The sequence below is a fragment of the Rhinoderma darwinii genome, chromosome 11 (genome assembly GCF_050947455.1).
Source record: "Rhinoderma darwinii isolate aRhiDar2 chromosome 11, aRhiDar2.hap1, whole genome shotgun sequence".
NCBI lineage: Eukaryota > Metazoa > Chordata > Amphibia > Anura > Rhinodermatidae > Rhinoderma > Rhinoderma darwinii.
The window spans coordinates 17,635,231-17,658,721 of NC_134697.1; positions in this window are offsets into that span (position 1 = coordinate 17,635,231).

The window sequence follows — 23,491 nt, forward strand, 5'->3', positions numbered from 1 at the left end:
AATCAGGTCCAATCCCAGATGACAGAAAAAGCTTCTTCTGTGAAGGGACCTAATTTGCATTTCATTTAAGAGTGATGCGACACAGAAAGCTATTAGCGACTCGTAACTACATCGTGTGATCCGGCGCTCCCCCTCCATCCGCTTCAGCATTGAGATTGTTTCTAGGGAATAGATCTACTAGCAGGGACTGTATGTTTTTGTACATTTTTTTAATAAAATATTTATTTAACATTTGCAGCTCATTTCCATCCTCATTTTTTAATTAACGAGAAATATCACCTGAGATGTATTTTTACCCAAATACAATTAGCGCCATATATAAATGTACAGTGATAGACGCAGAACACAGTCATACATCATATAAGGGAGATATATTGACAGCGATTCACTAATATATAGATGTGACCAGAATGACTCTACTTGTAGACAGCAACGATTGAGGTAATAGGTCAGAACTGCGATGAAGAGTTAAAAGCTATGTACACCTTTGAAATTATTTATTTATTTTATTTTATTTTTTTTATAAAAATGTCTATCAGTGCGTTTGGTGCAACTTTCTAAATACATTTTATTAAAAATTATTTTAACTTTTTGAGATACAGCTGCTTTGTGTAAAGGATCTGCCAGACACAGCTTCTGTGTCGACGCCCGTGGGTAATCAGTCTGCACCTGCTCCTAAGTCTGAGAGAGTGACACGATCTTCTACCAGTCAGGCTGGGAGGCTGAGGAGTGAGAGAGCCTATCACAGCCTGGCCAGACGGAGCTAGCTCCCGCCCCCTGTCTATTTATACCTGCATTTCCAGCTCCTCCTTTGCCTGTGATTCTTTTCTGTTTCCTGGTTCTGCTGCTCCTGCTATGATTATTGACCTTGCTTCATTTTTGACCCTGGCTTTACTGACTACGCTCCTGCTCTGCGATTTGTACCTCGTGCACTCCTGGTTTGACTCGGCTCGTTCACTACTCTTGTTGCTCACTGTGTTGCTGTGGGCAACTGCCCTATTTCCCTTTTCTTCTGTGTACCCTTGTCTGTTTGTCTGTCGTGCACTTATTGAGCATATGGACCATCGCCCAGTTGTACGCCGTTACCTAGGACGGGCCGTTGCAAGTAGGCAGGGACTGAGTGGCGGGTAGATTAGGGCTCACCTGTCTGTCTCCCTACCCCGTCATTACACTTTGTATCCTGTATACAGAGCAGCTGTGTCTTGCACTGAGACTTGAATCCGTCAGGTCAGTGGGACTGATGGGTTCAGTGTCAGTGGGTCCTGCGTGAAGTAATGAACTTAGATGTGATCGGTAAGCGTCAGTTCACATGTTGCGTAAATACTGCGATTTTTCCGCAACGAACATTGTTGTGGAAAATCCGCAGCAAATACAGTAGCAGCAAAGAGGATGAGATAAAATAAATCTCATCCACACGCTGCGTAAATACTGAGCGGAAAAACTGCTCAGAAATTGACCTGCGGTGCGGAATTTTATTCCATAGCACGTCAATTGTATTTGCGTAAACGCTGCTTATTGATTGTGGGTTTTCCCCATTCAATGGGAGGTAAAACCCGCAACAAATAGCAGTTGTTGCGTTTCTTTCCAGTGGGTTCACAACTATCCGGCCGCAAAAAACGCAGCTCTGAAAAAATCTCATACTTACCCAGGAGTCTGTGTTCCTCCCTCCAGCGCCACCTCCTGGGATGACGTTTCATCCCATGTGACCGCTGCAGCCAATCACAGTATGTAGTGTCAGTGACATGGGATGAAACATCATCCCAGGAGGCAGGCCCTGATGACGTCAGAGGGCTGGCCTCCTGGGATGACACTTCATCCCATGTGACCCCCGCTGCAGCCAATCACAGGCTGCAGCGGTGTCCCGGGATAAAACGTCATCCCAGGAGGCCGCCCTGCTAGCAGGCCGGCTACGTACTGCAGTTTCCCGTAGCGGACATTCTGGGCGAAAAACTGCACCACATGGCGGTTACGCTGCGTGCTGTGTGAACTCAGCCTTACAGCTCTGTCAGAGACATGCAGCACCCGCTGTCACTGAACCCGTGAGTGCCGCTGACCTGGCGGATACAGATTTCAGAGCTAGATACAGCTGCTCTGTATAGAAGATACAAAGCAGCTGTATCGCAAAAAGTAAAAATAATTTTTAATAACAAGTATTTAGAAAGTTGTACCAAACACACCGATTTTTATATATAATTTTTTTTTTTTTTAAAGTTGTACATAGCCTTTAAAATTTCCCACTGTTGCACTCCCAGGGTCAGAAGAAGAATTTAAAGGGGTTCTCTGCTTTGGATGGACAATCACTACTTGTTAGAAGAGTCTCTTGACAATTAGCTGATCACAAAGTGTCCCTCTACTGGGACCCCCCAGCGATCAGCCTTTTTAACCATTTTGTTGCATCTGTTTTTTTTACTATATTCAGATGCATCTAATTGAAATGTATTTTAGATTCAGATAAGACGTGATGCCCTAAACCAGGTCTGGCGCTGAGGAATCCTATTTGCCATTTTTGCATTGCACTATCAAAGGCTCATCACGTTTAGCACAAACAAGGAGAATAGACATTTCTATCTTCCTTATGTTTTATTCACTTTGTAGTATTTTCTCGTGCTCCATCTTGTCCCCAATTTCATTGTCACCCTCTGTTTTTTATCCCATCAGGAGTCTTTCAATATTGTCGGCCACCTAGTCCTCAGCACAATCCCTTTGTCCTGTAGACAGTGAGCAACACCTTGTTCTCCCGGACTATTTCTTCAGCCATCAATAGACTGGAACCCCTGTGTTCTTCTTTCAGAAATCATCTCTTTGCCGGCGCTGGCTGCCTTGAAATACCCGGCTTGTGCTGACCTTGTCTTCTTAATAAATACAAATGATGCCAATACCGGGCTACAACTAATACCTGAAATAACAGCGGCCATTTGACCAATGGTATAAAGATAAAGTCCTAATCCCGACAAGATCAGGGTGCATTTATACACCATATTTTGGTTTTCTTTGATGATTTTTGTGTCCTTTTATATAAAAGATAGGATCTGATTTTGTATATTTTTATGCAAGTGGTTTTATTGTCTTCTTACACCTATAGATTTAGATCACTTAATGAAGCCCAATGTGTCCCTAAAGTTGTCTCTTTTTAAAGTGGAAAGTAACTACAATGAGTGTCTCTCACTCTGGAGGCATTACCTGGGAAGCCTGTTTATATGAACTAGAATTGTGTCATGTTTTATTTCACCTGTGGTGGCGCTGTAGGGAAATTGAACACTTGCTGTGAAGTTCCTCCCACAGATTACAGCCGATCACTGAGGTTCACAGCCAGAACTGAGATGAGCAGTAGGCAGAGTAGGTGGGGACCATTGAGTATGTGGGGTGAGCAATTTATGTATTAAAAAACAAACACTGTGCCATTCAATTTTCTTTTTCAGCCAAACGGATGCTGTGTCTAAGTGGCTGACATTGATTGTATTTTCTGAGGTCCAATCCTCAATTCCTCTCCTCTAAAGTGAAGTGATCATTAGGGTTTGTGTGGTGCCAGTCACACAGGAATAGGCTTTTTCAATTTGATAGGTGCCCACATTCCTGTAGAGATTGGCTTATTGAAGAGAGTGACGAAGGGTTGAGGGGCTTTCTGAACACCCTGATATGTGCACTGAGAGAGCTTGTCCCACCTCTGGTCCTAGCAGGGTGATCAGCTTAGCATTAGGGGACACTTCTAACAAAAATGGATTGTCTAAAACGGACTAGAATTTGATACCCCTTTGTTTTTGGGTTGCTGAGATGTGCTAGCACAGTGGCTCAGAGGTTATCACCTATTTTCTGATGTCCTTGGTTCAAATCCAACCAAGGACAACATCAGAATTGAGTCTATTAGTTCTACCTGTGTTTGTGTAGTTTTCCTTTGTGTTCTCTGGTTATCTCCCATACTCTTTCTTTGTTTATTTTTCTTAATTGTTGTATCTTAATTGTCGTTCTGCAGCTCTATGCAGCTCTGTCCTATTTTAATGAATGGGACTGAATTGCAGTACCAGGCACAGCCACTAATGAATGTACAGAGTTGTTCTTAGTAAGCAATGTACAGTAGAGGCTGCAGCAATCACCAGAGCACCGCGGTCCCTCCAGTCAACTGATCAGTTAGGGTGCTACGAGTCTTAATTCCACCGGTCTGATATTGATGACCTATCCTTAGCAGATCCTAAATCCTCAATAGTGAAATCCTGGAAAACCCTTTAATATACTTTTCTGTAGTCCAGAAGATCTGGTAATCCAGCACCTGTTTATGTACAGAATCTGTCTACATGGATGTTGTAGCCAGAGCCGAAGGTGGATTTATAGAAAATATTGCTATCATGCTTCATAGTTAATTGTTATGACCTAACACTACTCATCTATATGCAGATTGAACTGATATTTAAAATGAATGTCAACCCTTGAAAACAATTTTATTTTTATCAAAATAGCTGCATAGGCCAAAAACAGGTTCTGTGCTGATTAATTTGTTAATATATCTTTATAGCGGTCAGGGATTCTTTTTTCTGATACAGAGCTCCAAATCCTCTTTACATAAAGTTAAATAATAAATTGTTGACTGCCTGCAGCCACCACTAGGGGGAGCTTAAGGGGTTTTGGAACACAAGAATAAAACAGTATGCAGTAAGCTCTTGAGCTCCCTCTAGTGGTGGCTGCAGGCAGTGTATAATTTTTAATTTATCTCTAGCATGTCTTTGTTGGGAATTTGGAGCTCTGTATCAGAAAAACGGAGCTCCTACTATTATAAAGATATATTAGGAAATTAATCAGCACAGAATGTTGAACCTAAAAAAAGGCATTTTGTTAAAAAGTGGACATTTACTTTAAAGTGGATGAGTGGTCTGCAACTGGTTAAAATGTTTTTTTATGATGTAAGGCACCATTGGACATTTTGTCTAATATCTTTATCCACATAGAGTATAGAGGTAATCCGATATCTTTGATATTGTTTGCATCCCATGGGTTTTTATGCCTAAATTTGGTTGGTTTAGCATTTTATTTCCAGCAAAGATGTAGCCAAGGGCAATATGCGAACAAAGCTCTCCGAGCACAGGAGACCGCTGTAATAAACTAAAACACAACCTGCTAAATCGAACTGTAATATAGCATTAAATGAAAAATATCATTTTCACAGATATGTTTACATCTCATGGGTATAATTATGTTAAGGCGGTTAAGACGGCAGAATAATTTTTTATTTTATATGGATTGGAAAATGAAATAATTTTACTTTGTTGTCTAGTGAATCAGGTTTTGTTATCATTAGCACCCAAATTGAGAAATTTAATCGGTCATTTTAGACGTTTTTATTGCTTTCATACCCACTTTTTCACAGTGCGTTGCACTATTCACAGTATTGGTTGCCATGGAAACCTTCGTAGTCTGCGTACAAACACTGAGTCATATCGCGCTGGAACAGAGATACTATGCATTAAACATAAAGAAGCGAGCAGGTTGATTGGCCGACCACCAACAAGCTCATTGGCTGCCATTTATTTTGGTGTATTAGACAGCCTATTAATTATCACACATTAGCCGAACATGTCTCCGTTGTCTTCCATATTATGCATGCAGTTTCCTGGCAAGGGTGGCACCGACTGACAATACAAATATTGCTGTTGGAAATTTTTAAACGCAGGGTTTAGTGTCCAAACAGAGGAAAAATGAACAAAGATGTGAGAAATCACAGGATGGCACCGAGGTGGTTAAAGTGGTTAATAAAATGCAAATCTCCGCACGGATCTGTAATACGGTGGGTACAGTGACCAAAATTTGAACGCGTGTGCAGTGACGGATTTACAGTACATCTCTGCTGCCTCTAGGCACAATGGGGGGGGGAATATATTAAGACTGGCATTTCAAATGCCAGTCTTAAACGTCTGTGGAAAATGCACCAAACTTATTAGGAGGTACAGACCTTTTAATAAATTTGGCTTATCTTTGGCTGTCCATGCGACAGAAATGTAAATCCATGCCTATTGCTGTGTAAGCGGATATGGATTTGTGCCATTACTTTTCTGGCGTAAATGATGGTAAATCTGTCGTTCTGGAGGAGGCCACACCCCCTTCCGCTAAACCCTGCCCCCTTTTTCTTATCACTTTTGGAAAGTGGTGAGACAAGTAAAAAGTTGCAAATGTTTTACTTTTGTTACGTCAGAAAACTGGCGTAAACCTTTTGATATATTCCCCCAATATTCCTTGGGCCCCCCATTATTAAACCTACACCAAAATAACTCTATTACTGAACTAGCTACATTAAAGTGAAACTCTACTTCTGGAGCAACTTTAATGGGAACTGCAGTACTAGAAACTACCTAATAATCATCAATATCTCTACAATAAAAGTGATCCAATAGGCTGCAAGGAATTTTACATTTGTTGGGGATGCCTTGCAGGAGCAACCTGCAGAATAGAGCTCTTTTTTTTTTTTTGCACCCTGTTTTCTGTCACTGCATTGCTAACACAAGCTGCCACCATGCTCAGCGATTTTTTAATGCAACCCTTTATGATCAGCCTATTGACGCTATAGAGCAGATTTACTAAGACTGACATTTCATACGCCAGTCTTAGCTTTCTGCTCTGCTGGAGTACGATGCGACAGATATATTAAGCAAAAAAAAAAGTTGCATCTTTCCGCTGGCCTTGCGCCACAATTGTGGCGTAATGACCGTGGCAGTGCGCCATCGATCCCCCATCGGAAATAAAGGAAAATGTACAGCCACAGATGGAAGAGCAACGGGGGGAACACATCTGAGTGGGCCCAAACACTGTATAATGACCCATTAGTGTTCTCCACATAGTATAATGACCCTATAGCTGCCCTCACACAGAATAATGCTCCCATAGCTGCCCCCATATAGTATAATGACCTCTTATTGGCCCCCACACAGTATAATGACCCCTTAGTGGCCCCACACAGTATAATGCCCCTATAGTGCAACCCACACAGTATAATGCCGCTATAGCTGTCCCCTCATAATATAATTCCCCTATAGCTGTCCCTACACAATATAATGCCCCTATAGCTGTCCCGACACAGTATAATGCCCCATAGCTGCCCACATACAGTATCATGCCCTATAGCTGCCCACACAGTATAATGCCCCCATAGCTGCCCACACAGTATAATGCCCCCATAGCTGCCCACACAGTATAATGCCCCCATAGCTGCCCACACAGTATAATTCCCCCATAGCTGCCCACACAGTATAATGCCCCCATAGCTGCCCACACAGTATAATGCCTCCATAGCTGCCCACACAGTATAATGCCTCCATAGCTGCCCACACAGTATAATGCCCCCATAGCTGCCCTCATACAGTATAATGCCCCTAAAGCTGCCCCATACAGTATACTTCCCTATTGCGCCCCCCATACCCAGTATAATGCCCCCTTAGCTGCCACCACATAGTGCCTAGTAAAAATAATTATATTTACCTATCCCCGTTCCCACGACGAGTGGAGGAGATCCGTCTGCTCCTCTGCTCAGTGCAGTGTGTGGCTCTGCGCAGACAGACGTGATGACATCACTACATCGCGCCTGTCTGCATCGAGCCACTCACAGCTGCAGCTGGCATTACACATTGAATGCAGGAACATTGGATTCAACTGTATATGCGTACTGAGGACACAGATGCAGTTGAAACCGGGACTCACCCCCGCTGGGGGACCAGCCCTGGACGCCACCATCTCAGTGGGCCTGGAGCCACCGCTCCCCGCCACACCCCCCGCTAGCTACACTACTGGAGTTATCCCTTTAGACCCTCTACACTACCCTAAACCTCCATGGATGTTCCCTTTAAGCCCTTCACTGCCTTAAACCACCCGGGATATTATCTGCTACTGCAAGAAAATTACGACTATCCAGACATTTTCCAGAGAGATAACAACAAAAATCTTTGTTATAGTCATGATTTCTTTTCAATATGAGAAGATGTAGGTTGCAGGGATGCAGACGGAAGGGGGCCATACACCGTTTTTGCACAGGCGCCCCAGGCATAGTAAATGACATATCAGAATATTATATCATATTTTCCACTATTCCATGCTTTGTATAAAACCACAGTACTATATAGAATTGAAAGATTGACATCGGATACCCCTATTATTGTTTCTTAGTAGTTTATTACATATAATAGCTACATGTTGTTTATTAGTTACGGTCGGTAGATTGAGCATACTGCAGGCTTTCATTCTATTCTTCCTCCGCTCACACAGTATAGAGGTTCAGTCTATTGCATAAAATTCATGTTTATAATCAATGGTAGAGGAAGGTATTTTAGCACCCAAGGCAAATAAGCCAAACGGCTCTCCAGTCACCCATCATAACACAGCGTGCAGCCATCAGCCCACCATTATTTGGGTTTGGACAGCCAGAAATAAATCTGAAAGGTTATAGAAACATTAAAGTTGTCAGACCACTACCTGTTAATCTGCAATAGGACGTACATTAGGATTTATTTCATAGAATTGTGCCCGCTGAATGTTCATGTTCTGACCCATAGCAAGTAATTATTATCTTTTATTTGTCTCATAACCACGCAGATATCAAATTAGATGTTATCGATTGCAGAATATCCCTGTGCTTCTCATACGAGGGGTTCTTCACTTTCCATAAATTACATTTATGTATCCAAGCTCTCAAATTGTTGCCATACAGAACAGAGGCAAAGCTATGGCGGTGCAGAGGTAGAAGTCGCACCTGGGCCCTGGTGCCTGAGAGAGCCACAAAAGAAGACACTAGTATTATATATAGCATATTGTAGGTGGGGTCCATGATAGGATGAGTTCAGACATGGCCGAAATGTTTTGTATTTTCGAATCAAAACCCCATCCACACGTAGAGGAAAAAAATCAGCGTATAATTTAGTGCCTGTAGATTTATCTTGAGATTTGTTGCAGACTTGCTGCAGATTTGCATCAAAATCCACGGCAGAAAATATCTCTCATGTCTGAATACATCCTTCAGATCAGGAGAGACCGACTTGCTTTGGAGATGAAATGGAGGAGCCTGAGTGGACTGGCGAGGACGTACTAGTCAGTATTCCTCGTTGGACCTGAGGTGTCGAGAAGTCCTGAAGAGCGAGCAGGTATGGTGTGTGAGGCCCACTGTACGGATAGCTGGACAGGTAGTAGTAAAGGATACGTAGAAGAGATGTGGCCCAAGACAGTCAGTGAGAGGTGTACCGGCAGTGGCCAGCAGTAGTGCAAGACTAAGGGAAGAGTCAGTCCATGTGGAGGCCTAGAGGGCAGTATATAGAGGAGTCAGCAACCACCAAATTGAAAGTGGCACTAGGCTCAAAGTACATAGTAGCAGTCACCATCTTAAGGCCTACAAGGTCTAAACAGATAGCCCTTGTATCAAGGTGGGGTGCCCTTGGCAATGTGTCTGCCGGTCATCAAAACAAACCAGCCATCTTGCCAGCCTTAGCCGTAACTAAGTCTGTGCCTCTCATCAGTGAAAATTGTGAATACTGTATACGTACAGTACTGTGCAAAAGTTTTAGGCAGCTGTGGAAAAATGCTACAAAGTAAGAATGCTTTCAAAAATAGAAGTTCTAATAGTTGTTTTCATCAGTTAACAAAATACAAAGCGAAAATGAACGGAAGAGAAATCTAAATAAAATCAATATTTGTTGTGACCAACCTTTGCCTTCAAAACAGAATCAATTCTTCTAGGTACACTTGCACAAAGTCATGGATTTTGTAGTATTAGGGTCAGGTATATGATTAACCAAGTATACCAAACAGGTGATAATGATCACCATTTTCACATGTAGGTTGAAACAGTCATTAACTGTAAGAGAAACAGCTGTGTAGGAGGCTTAAAACTGGGTGAGGAATAGCCAAACTCTGCTAAAAAGGTGAGGTTGTGGAAGACAGTTTCATGTCACAGGTCCACCATGGCAAGACAGAGCACCGCAACAAGACACAAGGTAGTTATACTGCTACATCAAGGTGTCTCCCAGGCAAAGATTTCAAAGCAGACTGGGGTTTCAAGATATGCTGTTCAAGCTGTTTTGAAGAAGCACAAAGAAACAGGCAACGTTGAGGACCATTGAGACAGTGGTCAGTCAAGGAGACCTAGTGCCGGAGATCAAAGACGCATCATGCTTACTTTCCTTCGAAATCAGAAGATGTTCAGCATTGCCATCAGCTCAGGACTGTGAGAAACTAGTAGGACCCAAGTACCCATCTACTGTTCTTAGAAGTCTGGCTAGAAGTGGTCTTTATGGGAATTGTGGACAAAAAGTCATAACTTCGCAGTGAAAACAAGGCCAAACCACTCAACTATGCATGAAAACATAGGAACTGGGTTGCAGAAAAATGGCAGCAGGTGCTCTGGATTGATGAGTCAAAATTACTAATATTTGGCTGTATCAGAAGGCAGTTTGTTCGCCGAAGGGTTGGAGAGCGGAACAATAATTAGTGTCTACAGGCAACAATGAAGCATGGTGGAGGTTTGTGGCAAATTTGGGTTTGCATTTCAGCAAATGGAGTTGGGGATTTGGTCAGGATTAATGGTTCCTCAATGCTGAGAAATACAGCTGATGGATACGTATCCATCATTCAATACCATCAGGGAGGCGTCTAAATGGCTCCAAATTTATTCTGCAGCAGGACAACGACCCCAAACATTCAGTCAATGTCATTAAGGACTATCTTCAGCGTAAAGTGGAACAAGGAGTGATGATATGGCTCGCACAGAGCCCTGATCTCAACACCATCGAGTCTGTCTGGGATTTCATGAAGAGACAGAAGGATTTGAGGAGACGACATCCACAGAAGATCTCTACTTAGTTCTCCAGGATCTTTACCTTCCTGCTGAGTTCCTTCAAAACTGTGTGCAAGTGTACCTAGAAGACGTCATGCTATTTTGAAGGCAAAGGGTAATCACACCAAATATTGATTTGATTTAGATTTCTCTTCTGTTCATTCACTTTGTATTTTGTTAATTTTTATTGGAAAAAATAAAGCCTATTAACACTTTTATTTTTAAAAGCATTCTTACTTTGCAGCATATTTCCACAACTGCCTAAAACTTTTGCACAGTAATGTATATAATATTTTGGTCCCTCCTAGAGTGGGAAGAACTGTCTATATTGTACCATGAGCATTGGTTGAAATTTTATACCATTGCAAGTGCAAGAAAAGGGATCAAATTTGCCACTCTAACTCCTTCTTTGTTTCATCTTCCTCCGCGAGATCTTTGCAGGGTATTTCCACCATCTATACCCCACCCTCCTCCACCTTACACGATCACCAGCAGGTCCTCATTTAGAAAACACGAGACATCCCCTTTAAGGAATAATAATCTAAAATAAGCAATGAAGATCTAAAAAAAAAAAATCTACACTCGTACCTAAGCATTCTTTGTTCTGAACCTGAAAATCTACAAAGTGAACAGTGTTAAAGTAAATAGGATTATAGTTATTTTCTTAAATTATAGATTTTGTGAAGGATCAGATCATTCTATGGCTCTTTAGTGGAGAATATTGTAAAATAATAGCCGAGGATTGTGAGATTTATTTATCTAAGACTGCGGTTCTCTGTTCTTTAACTTGTTCTCATTGAATCTCGCCTGGGGAGACAGTGAAGTATGTTGTAAGTCATGGCATGCAACTCTGTGGGTTCTAGAATATCATTAAAGCCTTGAGTGAGTCATCACCGGGCTCCCATAGGTAAGCATGGCGCTTGCATTTTCCAACGTTTCAACCTCTTCCCGGGATATTACAGCAGCTCTCAGTGCATCAAAAGTTGAACCCGGCTTAATTTTCTCTACCTATTTAGCAAAACATATTTATTGGATTTGCTGTAAAGTTGAGAGCAGTAGTGCATGAAATGTTGTGATATAACATTTGGAAGGTTATTTTGTTTCAGCGTTTTGCTTGATAGCTTTTCAAAAGCCACAATAAATTGTGCAAAACAGTCAACATCCCGGCGAGAGTCTAATTAAGGATGAAGCCTTTCAAAGAGCAATTCTGTCCATTTTTGATATTTACTAAGCAGATGGTTAATACAGATTATGTAGGGTGAATGGGGGGAAAATAGAAAGCTGGGATAGGGGTAACCCATGGGTAATGGCTGGGGGAGTCTAGGATAGGGGGTAATGAATAGTAACTGCTGTGATGGCAATTGTCACTTCTATACCCCACTCAAATTCTAGTTCTAGTCCAGCGCCAAATCAGCATTATTTCAGGTCCAATATTCTGGGCTGATACATTTCTTAATATATCTTTATAGCAATCAGAGCTCAGTTTTTCTGATACAGAGCTATAGAAATTCTAGCTGCCGTTAGCCACCACTAGGGAGAGCTCATGAGCTTACTTCATACTTTTTTGCTAATTTCAATGTATGAACAGTAGGCAGTAAGCTCCTGAGCTCCCCCTAGTGGTAGTTAAAGGCAGCTAGAATTTTATCATTTAACTCTATGTTCAGAATTTAGAGTCCTGGATAAGAAAAATTAGGCTCTGACTGCAATAAAACCCCTGTTATGGACCACAGACCATAAACGTACGTTAAGTGGATCTAGGCTCCGTCATTATAAATGTATAGCATGGGTCTAAAGCTACTGCAGTGTAGCAGGTGCAGGTTGGATTCAGAGAAATCCAAAAACACTGGAGAAAATACCGTTTTTAACCACTTCTGTCTTATCCATTGCAGTTTACACAGCGCTCAATCAGTGAAAAAAGCCAGCAGTGATCGCATGATCACTGGGACCCCCGCTCCCCCCGACATGGCAGAGATACTGGGTCTTGGCAGACCCAGATCAGCTCTGCCAGTGACTGGTGGCATCACAGGTAACGCTATATATATAATAGCGACTACATTGGCGTGTACATTCAGGTGTGACGGCTTTCTGGCATTCTGGCTATGCTTTCTGACACATGTACACGGCTTATTATAGTTACAGTCATGGCCGGCCTTAAAAGTTTGCAACCTTTTCGGTAACACAGGGCGCATCACATATCGCAACTGAAGTGGGCACTGGCCCTGGTGGCCTGGGCACTGAGGTCTTGCATCTCCAATCCCACACTTTGTACCCGAAGCAATTAAAGTCAACTGTACAGAATGCAGCTGTATTTTCTAGTTTATTGATTGGAAAGCATTATTTAGTCAACTAGAGTTTGGCCAATGTTATTGAGAACACTGTATGATTGTTATATTTGGGCACTATATGGTAAACTATACGTTGGAGGGAATATATAAAGAGTACCGCACAGGGCGCCATTTAACCTGGTTACAATACAGATATCAAAGCTCCCTGCACCTGTGCGAGCATCAGGAAAGAGAAAGGGAAGCTTGGAGGTAAGTTGGCACAATAACAAAAAGATAAATGTAAGGGGGTAGGAGAGAAGTGATGGGGCAATTGAAAGTGTCTAATATTCTTAGCAAGCAATGCCAAAAACATCATACCACATGAACCATTTTGATAAATTTAGCTGGCTCCAAGGCATGGCAGCCACTAAAAGTTGCCCGATCCGGATTGCACACTATATGGAGCTGTTTTAGGTTTGTAGACTTATTACCACAGTCACCGTTTACAACTTAACCACGAATCCATTGAAAGTCTTCCGCAAAAATTCTATCAAAGGGGTTCACAACTCCAGACAAAGGCGTCTTGCCTTTTTCTTTTTTGCTGCCAAACAAACCAAAGCACTAGCTTGAAAATCAAGACGAGACGGAATTACTGTATGGTTAATGAGAAGCTTGCCATCCTGTGGTGCGTATAAATCTTTTGAGAAAACTTGGGAACGGTAAAGGGGTTACGCTTGCCTTACCACCTGACACTCTCAGCCAATATTACATAAGGCCATTTCCATTTCGCCCGCCTCTTCTCTTTTTCAGTTTTTTAGTTACGGTTTGGTCCTTACAATGATCCATGAGCGTAGCAAGGCAGTATTAATAAGATGAGTGACCAAAAACTTTTGGCCGATGTACTGTAGGCCTAGAACTAGTTAGATAACCATTATTTTGATTGGCCAGCCAGGCCCTAATTTGTTGTCACATATCGTACTGTACTGCCTTGCTCTGTATGACCTACTGTGACTAAATGGTGCTCTAGTTGAAAAGTCTAAAAAAAACTAAGGTAAAAAAATAAATACATTTGCAGTTAACTGAGAGTGGAGTGATGGACACACTGTCCAGAACTTCATGTGTTACATATTTCCACTGCCTTATTCTGGGAGAGAAAGATAGTCATGCAAATCACATAAGTGGGTTCAGTCGAAAATCTTGAGCCCTTTGTTGCATGTCATGAAGATCCAGGTAGCCCCTAGCCCAGGAATAGACTTTGTGTAGCCCTATCGCAGACGTCATGTAGCCATAGCAGAAGTCCAAACTTCATGTAGCCCTAATTCAGGCCCAGACTTCATGTAGCCTAGCCCAGGCCTGGACTTTGTGTAGCCCTAGCCCAGGCCCAGTCTTCATGTAGCCCTAGCCCAGGCCAGTCTTCATGTAGCCCTAGCCCAGGCCTGGATTTTGTGTAGCCCTAGCCCAGGCCAGTCTTCATGTAGCCCTAGCCCAGGCCCAGTCTTCATGTAGCCCTAGCCCCGGCCCAGTCTTCATATAGCCCTAGCCCAGGCCCAGTCTTCATGTAGCCCTAGCCCAGGCCCAGTCTTCATGTAGCCCTAGCCCAGGCCCAGTGTTCATGAAGCCCTAGCCCAGGCCCAGTCTACATGTAACCCTATCCCAGGCCCAGTCTTCATGTAGCCCTAGTCAAGGCTTTCAGTTATAAGCTAAAAGGGAATTCACACCTCAGACATTTATGGCATATCCACAGTATATTCCATAAATGTCGGATAGGTACCGCCATCCAGGCCTCTATTGATTCCTATGGGAGTTACAGAAATAGTCAAGCAGCACTGCCGCCCTATCCATTCCTTGGCCGCCTGAATGGGCGTCAGGTGATTCCTATCTCGATATAGGTGAGGGTGCCAAAGCTGGGACCCGCATCTATCAGACATTTATGTCCTGTGGATAAGCCATAAATGTTTCAGGTGGGGATAACTCTTTAAGCAGATATATATTGCATATTTACGATGACTAATTACTTTCTCCCAACAAAGAAGCGTCCTCGTTGTTTTTCCCTTTTCTTGCATTACATATTGATCGGCATCCGCGCTGTCCTATTAATATCAGATGATTTAATGCAGCCATTTCAGATGAATTCTTGTTTTATTCAGTAACAGCTGCTTGCTTTCGGAGACCAGGCAAATTATTTTACTCAATAATCACAAATCTGACTATTTTGTGATAGATGAGTCTATACTAACACACTTCTGAAGGCAATATAGTCTGTGAGTGCTATGCTCAGGAGACAACATCAAACTCACATATTTTGTTTTGTTTGTATGATGGGTTATGAGTTATGTTCATCGTACCTTGCTGCATAATTGTATCAGGCTTTGTGTCTAGATCTTTTAGAAGAGTTGTACCGCAAAATTACCTATATTACAGTTTACACTGGAACCCCTACTCGTCGGTGAAGGGGCCGACCATCAATGGCCATGTATGTTCAGTCACTCCTACTTTAGATGAATGGAAGTTGTAAGTTGTATTCCAGCCGGAGCAAAAGAAGGCATATTGCTGATATATACCATCATGTACTGACCAAGATGGGGGTCCGACTGCCGGGGCACCTATTAAGTGCTAGAATAAATGTGCCGCCGTGCTCTGTGGAGCACCGCAACTCCTTCTGGTTTTTTTTTCCTGTCGAGCCCTGGCACTGTGCGGGTACTCTCCACTGCATCAGTTATGGAACGGCACTGTGCTGAGAAAATGCCCTTTGTTGTCATTCGGTCATATGTCTTCAGCAATATTCCACATATAAGGCAAGCTCAGATATAATGTAGCCTACCCACACATTTTTGTCTTATTTTCTGCTACTAAATATTTTGTCAATTGGCAAAATTCAAAGAAAATTGAGGCCAAAAAGGGGCAATTTTTAAGCCACCCTTGCCTTAATTAGAACAAATACAATTCCAAAAATTTTACATTTACTCACTGTCAAATGGGTGATCCTGTAGATTTTCAGAGTTTGTCTCACCTCTACTCACCACACTCCACCGATTACACTATATGAGATAAATTTTAATCGTAGAGTTCAACACAAAATTATAATTTTACTTAAATTTCATCACACAAGAACCGAATAGTGCTTAATGTAAAACTAAAAAAACATATTGAAAATTTTGTTGTGAGTACTGGGATTTCGTTTTACTATTCAAGTTGGGGTTTTCCCTATACACGTGCACCACGCTGTGAAAAGAAACAAAAACTAGCGCTGTATAGCTTTGGGTTAACACATTTGGCAATAAAGTGATTAGTTCCCAATACCGATAGACCAGGTTTTTTTTCCCCCATCTATGAAAATTCTTTCCACACTGAATCTATCCTGTGCCCACATAGCAAGTTATTATCCCAATTACCATTCACCAAATTTACAGGAACGACCATCTACCATATAAAGATGATCCAAAAAGTTTGTTCAATTTTTTATAAATATTTTAGACATCACTAATTAATAAAGCCTCTATGACCTTCTTCTGCCCTAAGCCTGGAGCTTAAGATCAGAGTAATCTAAGTCAGACTGGTTGCTAGGGACCTTCTGCCTGGCAACCCATACAAAACATTTTGGTTGTTAAGCAGTTTATCCCTAGAAACGAGTCTGTCTCAGATGTCCAGTTCAATGCTTAACTGGTAGCAGCCACACCATGCCAGTCCCTATCTCGGCCGGCTTTATTAATCAGATTTTTCTATACAGATTTAGGTAGAGGAACCTTATAAACTACTGTAGATATTAGGACAAAGAATCGACTTATCTGCTCAAATTTTGCAGTGAAGATTATGTAGACAAGCAGCAGCATATCAATGACAACTTAACATTGTGTAAAGGATAAATAGGCTTACAATAGAGTTATTTAGATTTATTACCTAGCCTATTATTTTCTACTTAAACTGAAAGCATTGACCCAGATCTTGGCGGCTGCTCCCCTGTAAAAAAAAAACCTACGTAAATTACAATTATACTGTTAGATTGCAGCAGATTTGAGACTTGTAAAGTTAAACTCTACCTCATGCATGCATATTAGTTTCATGACATTCTGTTGCCATAGTGACTACAGACGGAAGACTTTATTATATACTAAGGTGCAAGTAGCACAAACATGCTGTAACGTATAGTAACCATAGATGTATCACCCTTTGCCGGTCCGGCCAGTGTCTGATGAAGGTTGCGGTATATATACATATGATTGACAATGAAACCTACAGTTGGCAGCCTATGAATTGCCATCTTGTACGGTGAGCCAATAATATACATGAATGGAAATGTTTCCGAAGGCTGTCAGCGCTGAAGATATGTAGGATAAGGTAGGGATCATTGGAGCTGGGATTTTTCTGGACTTCGTGCTCCATTAGTGCCAGTCACTTCCCCCACAAATGCCAATAACCGTGATCCCATAAGTGCTAGCCACTGCCCTTCAAATGCCAACATCGACCCCCATGAGTGCCAGCTACTGCCCACACAAATACAATCAACAGTGACTTTTAAGTACACCTACTGTCCCTCAAATGCTATCAACAGTGACCCCATATTTGCCAGCCACTGTCCTACAAATAGCAACAGCAGTTACCCCAATAGTGGCATTCACTGTGACCCATAAATGCCACTCACCGTCCCACAAAAGCCATCTGTCACCATAAATGCCAATAACAGTGGCTCCATAAATGGCAATAACAGTAGCCACAAAAGTGTTGGCCAATGAAGCCCCATTAGTGACCTCTTAGAGCACATGACATATTTTACTAACTTCTTCCTTGGTTAAGCAATTAGTGACGTACTGACAACTGAACCTCAGAGATTCTTGGCTGAACTGAAGAAATTGGTCATAGAGGGACCTGAATAGTAAACACCAGTCAAAACAGATACCCCACCTCCAAATTACTCTATGCAGGTCTTAAGGGCTATATGTACCATAAAAATTAGCACCGATCAACAATACAGCTCGTTGATCAGCGATCGTTGGCTCCTTTCACAAGGAGCTATGATCAGTAATGTATGGGGACGAGCGATTGTTGCTACGATTGTTCCAGTGGCGGACACAGACTGCAAAAGGCCCCTGTGCAGATAATGTGCCAGGGCCCCCCCGCCCCCCCCCCCAATACCGACAAAGTTACCTAAACATATATATGCATATAAAAATAAACCTTACTAATAAAAATTATGAAGGAAGATTTATATTGTACATTTTATTACCAGTTTAGAACACAAGTAACACATTTTTTTCCGGGTTAAATTCTTATCTAAACTAAGTCCCTAAATGTGGGCAAAGAAAATGAAAAACCTATACTCACCTCCTCCGGCGCCTCCGTTCCCCCTCCGCAGCCCCTATCCCTTTCTGTGTTTACAAAGCTGCTGTGGTGACGCGCGGTCGATGGCACATGACCGCTGCAGCCAATCAATGCCCTCAACAGCGATTTGCTGTGGAACTACTGTCCTCAGCAGCACACCAATGAGGAGTTATTGGCAGCAGCGGTCACGTGCCATCGGCAGCGCGTCACCAGTGCAGCCTTGTACACTTGTAACACAGACCGAGACAGGAGGATGGGGGCTGCGGCGGGTGAACGGAGGCGAGGGAGGAGGTGAGTATAGTTTTTTTATTTTCTTTGCCCACATTTAGAGACTTAGGTTAAATTGAATCATTGAATATAACACAAAGCACTCATGCAACTGAGATGCAATAATTTAGATGATCTTATCATGCTTAGCTTACTGCACTGTTACCTATCAAGCAGGACTGAATCTCAAGATATCTACAGAGGGGGCTGTATGGCGTTATCTACAGGGGGGACTGTATGGCGCTATCAACAGAGGGGGCTGTATGGCGTTATCTACAGGGGGGACTGTATGGCGCTATCTACAGAGGGGTCTGTATGGCGCTATCTACAGGGGGGTCTGTATGGCGCTATCTACAGGGGGGACTGTATGGCGCTATCTACAGGGGGGACTGTATGGCGCTATCTACAGGGGGGACTGTATGGCGCTATCTACAGGGGGGACTGTATGGCGCTATCTACAGGGGGGACTGTATGGCGTTATCTACAGGGGGGACTGTATGGCGCTATCTACAGAGGGGGCTGTATGGCGTTATCTACAGGGGGGCTGTATGGCGTTATCTACAGGGGGCTGTATGGTGTTATCTACAGGGGGGACTTTATGGCGTTATCTACAGTGGGGTCTGTATGGCGTTATCTACAGGGGTTCTGTATGGCGTTCCCTACAGGGGGGGTCTGTAGGGAAAGTCATACAGCCCCCCCCTGTAGGGAACGCCATACAGACCCCCCTTTAGGGAACGCCATACAGACCCCCCTGTAGGGAACGCTATACAGCCCCCCCTGTAGGGAACGCTATACAGCCCCCCCTGTAGGGAACGCCTTACAGCCCCCCCCTGTAGGGAACGCTATACAGCCCCCCCCCTGTAGGGAACGCCATACACCCCCAATCACTCAAAAAAATGCGACCTACAGTGTGAAAAGACAAAAGACATGTATCCCCTATCCACAGGATAGGGGATACATGTGTGATCGCTGGCATTGATAGGGAGAGCGGGGGACCGAAAGTCCCCCGAAGTTCTCCATCACTCACCTCTGACTTCCGGTGTCTGCGCAGCTCAAGTGTGACCGGCGCTCCATTCATTTCTACGGAGCTGCCGACACAGACCCCGGAAGTCCGAGGTTTGTGATGGAGAACTTCAGGGGACTTTCGGTCCCCCGTTCTCCCTATCAATGCCAGCGATCACACACGTATCCCCTATCCTGTGGATAGGGGATACATGTCTTATGTTTAATGGCAGAGCGGGGAGATACTCCCTGCTCTGCCGTAGTGTTCCGTGGCATCGCGCTGTAGCAGCCATAGCGGCAGCTAGCGGAGATTCCGGCCAAGGTGGGGGCCCGTGCCGGCAGGTGACGCGGGCCCCCTCATGCCGCGGCCCCGTAGCAGCCGCTACGGCTGCTATAGCAGTAGTTACGCCCCTGTGTTAGGGGGAGTTCACACTGAGGTTTTTTTCGCGAAAAACGTCAGAAAGTGCCTCCCATTGAAATCCATGAAATTTTTCCTGCGAGCAGTAAAAACCGCATGCGGGAAAAAGAAGCGCAATGCCCTTTCTTCGGGCGTTTCTGTCTCTGACTTCCCATTGACAACAATGGCAGGCAGAAAATGCGTTTTTTGCTGCGTTTCCCTGCCCACGGCCCGATGGCCGAAAAACGCCACAAAAAAACGCAATGAAAAACGCGGGAAGTGTTCTACCGGCAGGTCAAAATATGCCTCAAAATTCCGGAAGGAATTATGAGGCAGATTTTTCTACATAAAAACTTCTCCCTTCTGACATGAACTTTTTAACTTCATCTACCTGTCCTCTGCAGTCTGCACGTCCTCCACTCGTCCTGTGTCTGTCCTCCGCTCATCCTATGAGTTCTCCGGCAGTCCTGACTGTACTGTCCAGCCGCCCGAAGTCTTACGTCGCACCGCCCCCTGTCCTCTCCCCTGCCTGAGCGCTCCTCCTACCACCAGCATCGCCGTCCTGTCCTATTCATCTGTGCCAGATTGGCAGTGCAGTGTAGCGGCTATCACCGGGCCCGGGCACCCGCCCCCTCCCTCCCGATTGGTAGTGCAGTGTGGCGGCTATCACCGGGCCCCCGCCCCCTCCCTCCCCTCATGCCTAGTGTTGTGATGCTACTAGGCATGAGGGGGCCCGTGCCGCCAGGCCTGGTACATAAAATGTAATGTGCCTGTCAGGGCGACACGGGCCCCCCCATGCCGCGGGCCCCGTAGCAGCTGCTACGGCTGCTACTGTGGTAGTTACGCCACTGAACGGGCCCCCTTCCCACGCGGGGCCCTTGTGCAGCTGCACCGGCTGCACATGCGGTATGTCCGCCCCTGGATTGTTCGTCCCCCAAACAGTTCCATCATTTTGGCAGCACGTCTTCCTGTTTACAATTAAAATTTAATGCTGTATAAACTAGTAGATTAGCCGATGATCGTTGCCCTGTTTACACAGGGCAATGATTGGGAATGAGCATTCATATGTATGCTGGTTTGCCCGATAATTGGCCGGTGTGAAAGGGCCTTAAATCCATAATCCCATTAAAGTCAGCTTTCCCCAGCCTACAATGGTTGATAACATGGAACAATAGATGACTAGTTAAACAGTTATATTGGAAAGACGCAAGAACAGAAAACCTATTTCACTAGTTGGCAGGAATGTTCTTACACTCTTATAAAGTGAAACATTTAAATCTTGGAAAATAAAAATTAGTATTTTGTTGCGTTTTTTATGTTGTCAATGAAAAATGTATGAAAAATACAAAAACAAATAAAAAATCTCAACATCCAGTCATGCTGGACCTAATGGACTCTGCTTTGGCTGGTCCCGGTTATTGTGTCAGAACCTGGGCCCACCAGAGAATCTTCACCAAACCTGACCATGTATGCATAAAGTATGTTATTATCCAGGGATGAGCCAAAAATGTGATCAGGGGAGAGGGTTCTAGGAGCCACACCATGAAGCCAAATAGAGCACTCTAGAATGCTTTTCAGAATCGTTGTTATACCTGAATTTGTTGATGACACCTCTAAAACTACTTAGGCATACCTCCCAACGGTCCCATTTTTCACAGGACTGTCCCATTAGCCGAACCACAAAAAGAGAGATATGCAAATTAGTTAAAAAAAGAGCCATCCCCTTCTTATTTGGGGGCGTACCTCGGTAGAGCAGGGGTTGGGCTTAAAATATCTTGATATAGGATTCAAATGCTCGGAGGTGTGGTTCACTGTAGATGTTAATGTCAAATGCTCCTGGGCGGGGAACCCCTGTCTACCCCACACCCCAAGACCAATACGACACTATACAGCATGAATGTCACAGCTTCCATTCTTGCATCTAGATAAAGCTACACACAGCAAAGGGTGCTGACGTGAAAAAACTGGGGCAGGGTTCAGGGAGGATGGGGTTAAGGTATGTAAATAAAGCCTATTTATTGCCTTATGAAGACTTACTTAACTTTTTAATAGACTTTTGAATCAATTCCTCACCAGTTTCAAGATCTCTGCTTGCTGTCAGTGAATGTGAACAACCTTGTTCACATCCATTGGCTAGAAACCTGCTGTACCATAAAACAAACAATGTTATCCTTGAGAAACTAATACGGCAATGTTCGCTGTAAAGCGTTAGGCTTCGTTTGAACAGTAAACACAGTTTGGCGAGTGGCTTTGTGTCCTTTCAAGGCTCCGCATCAATTCATTGGGCTGAAATCACATAATTAAAGATAAAGTAGGCTTGTAAAATGAGGGAATTGGTGCATGTCTTGCTGTATTCATTCACAGCAGGAACCAGACGGGAAACATGTCCTGTGTCACTTTATACCGAGGTTTCCGATTGAACACATTCCTTTAATTTTCTCTTACAGAGTCTGATAACAAGGCTGGCACATCCTACTGCGTGTCTATCACCAGTTACAATGTGATCTGCAGGGGGAGTTGAAAAGGACAGTAACAAAAATACCCAAATGCCTGCAGGAATCGCTCCCAAATTTCTTCCCTTAAAGGGACGGCAATGTGTATAAATTGTAAATTTGTAAAGTAACTTGCATGACGTATTTTCCGTAGGCAGATGTAGGTGTTATCTTGTTGTACTATGTATAGAGCTTCAGATGTCATCGGGAGCAGATCTAGCAGTGCGCACAGTAGGCCTTTGGATCAAAGACGGAGAGACAGACTTTTTGTCTGCATGGTGCATATTCCGTATCAAGTTTTAATTCCTTCAAAAAATTAACTAAGATCAAGGGTTAAGACACATTTGCCAAACTGTAGACATTGAGAAAAGAATAACAAATCTTTAAATATTTTTTTTCCCCCAACTTTCTAAGTGATGGCAAAAAACACGTGAGTGATATCACTATCCAATCCAGCCACTAAGACCTCACAATTCCTAGAATGGAGGGGTCACAGTATTCACGTGCATAGGGCTGGGTTAGACTGGGTGATACCTAATAAGGGAACCAGTGCCGCCACCACCATACAATGCAAAAATAATACACTGTACAGTGACTAAGTAGCAGTGCCACACAATCTAAATACCACCATACAGTGCTCAAATAATACCAACATGCAGTGCTCAAATAATAGCACCATAGTGTACTCAGATAATACCACCATACAGTGCTCAAATAATACCAACATACAGTGCTCAAATAATACCAACATGCAGTGCTCAAATAATACCACCATACTGTACTCAGATAATACCACCATACAGTGCTCAAATAATACCAACATACTGTACTCAGATAATACCACCATACAGTGCTCAAATAATACCACCATACTGTACTCAGATAATACCACCATACAGTGCTCAAATAATACCACCATACTGTGCTCAGCTAATACCACCATACAGTGCTCAAATAA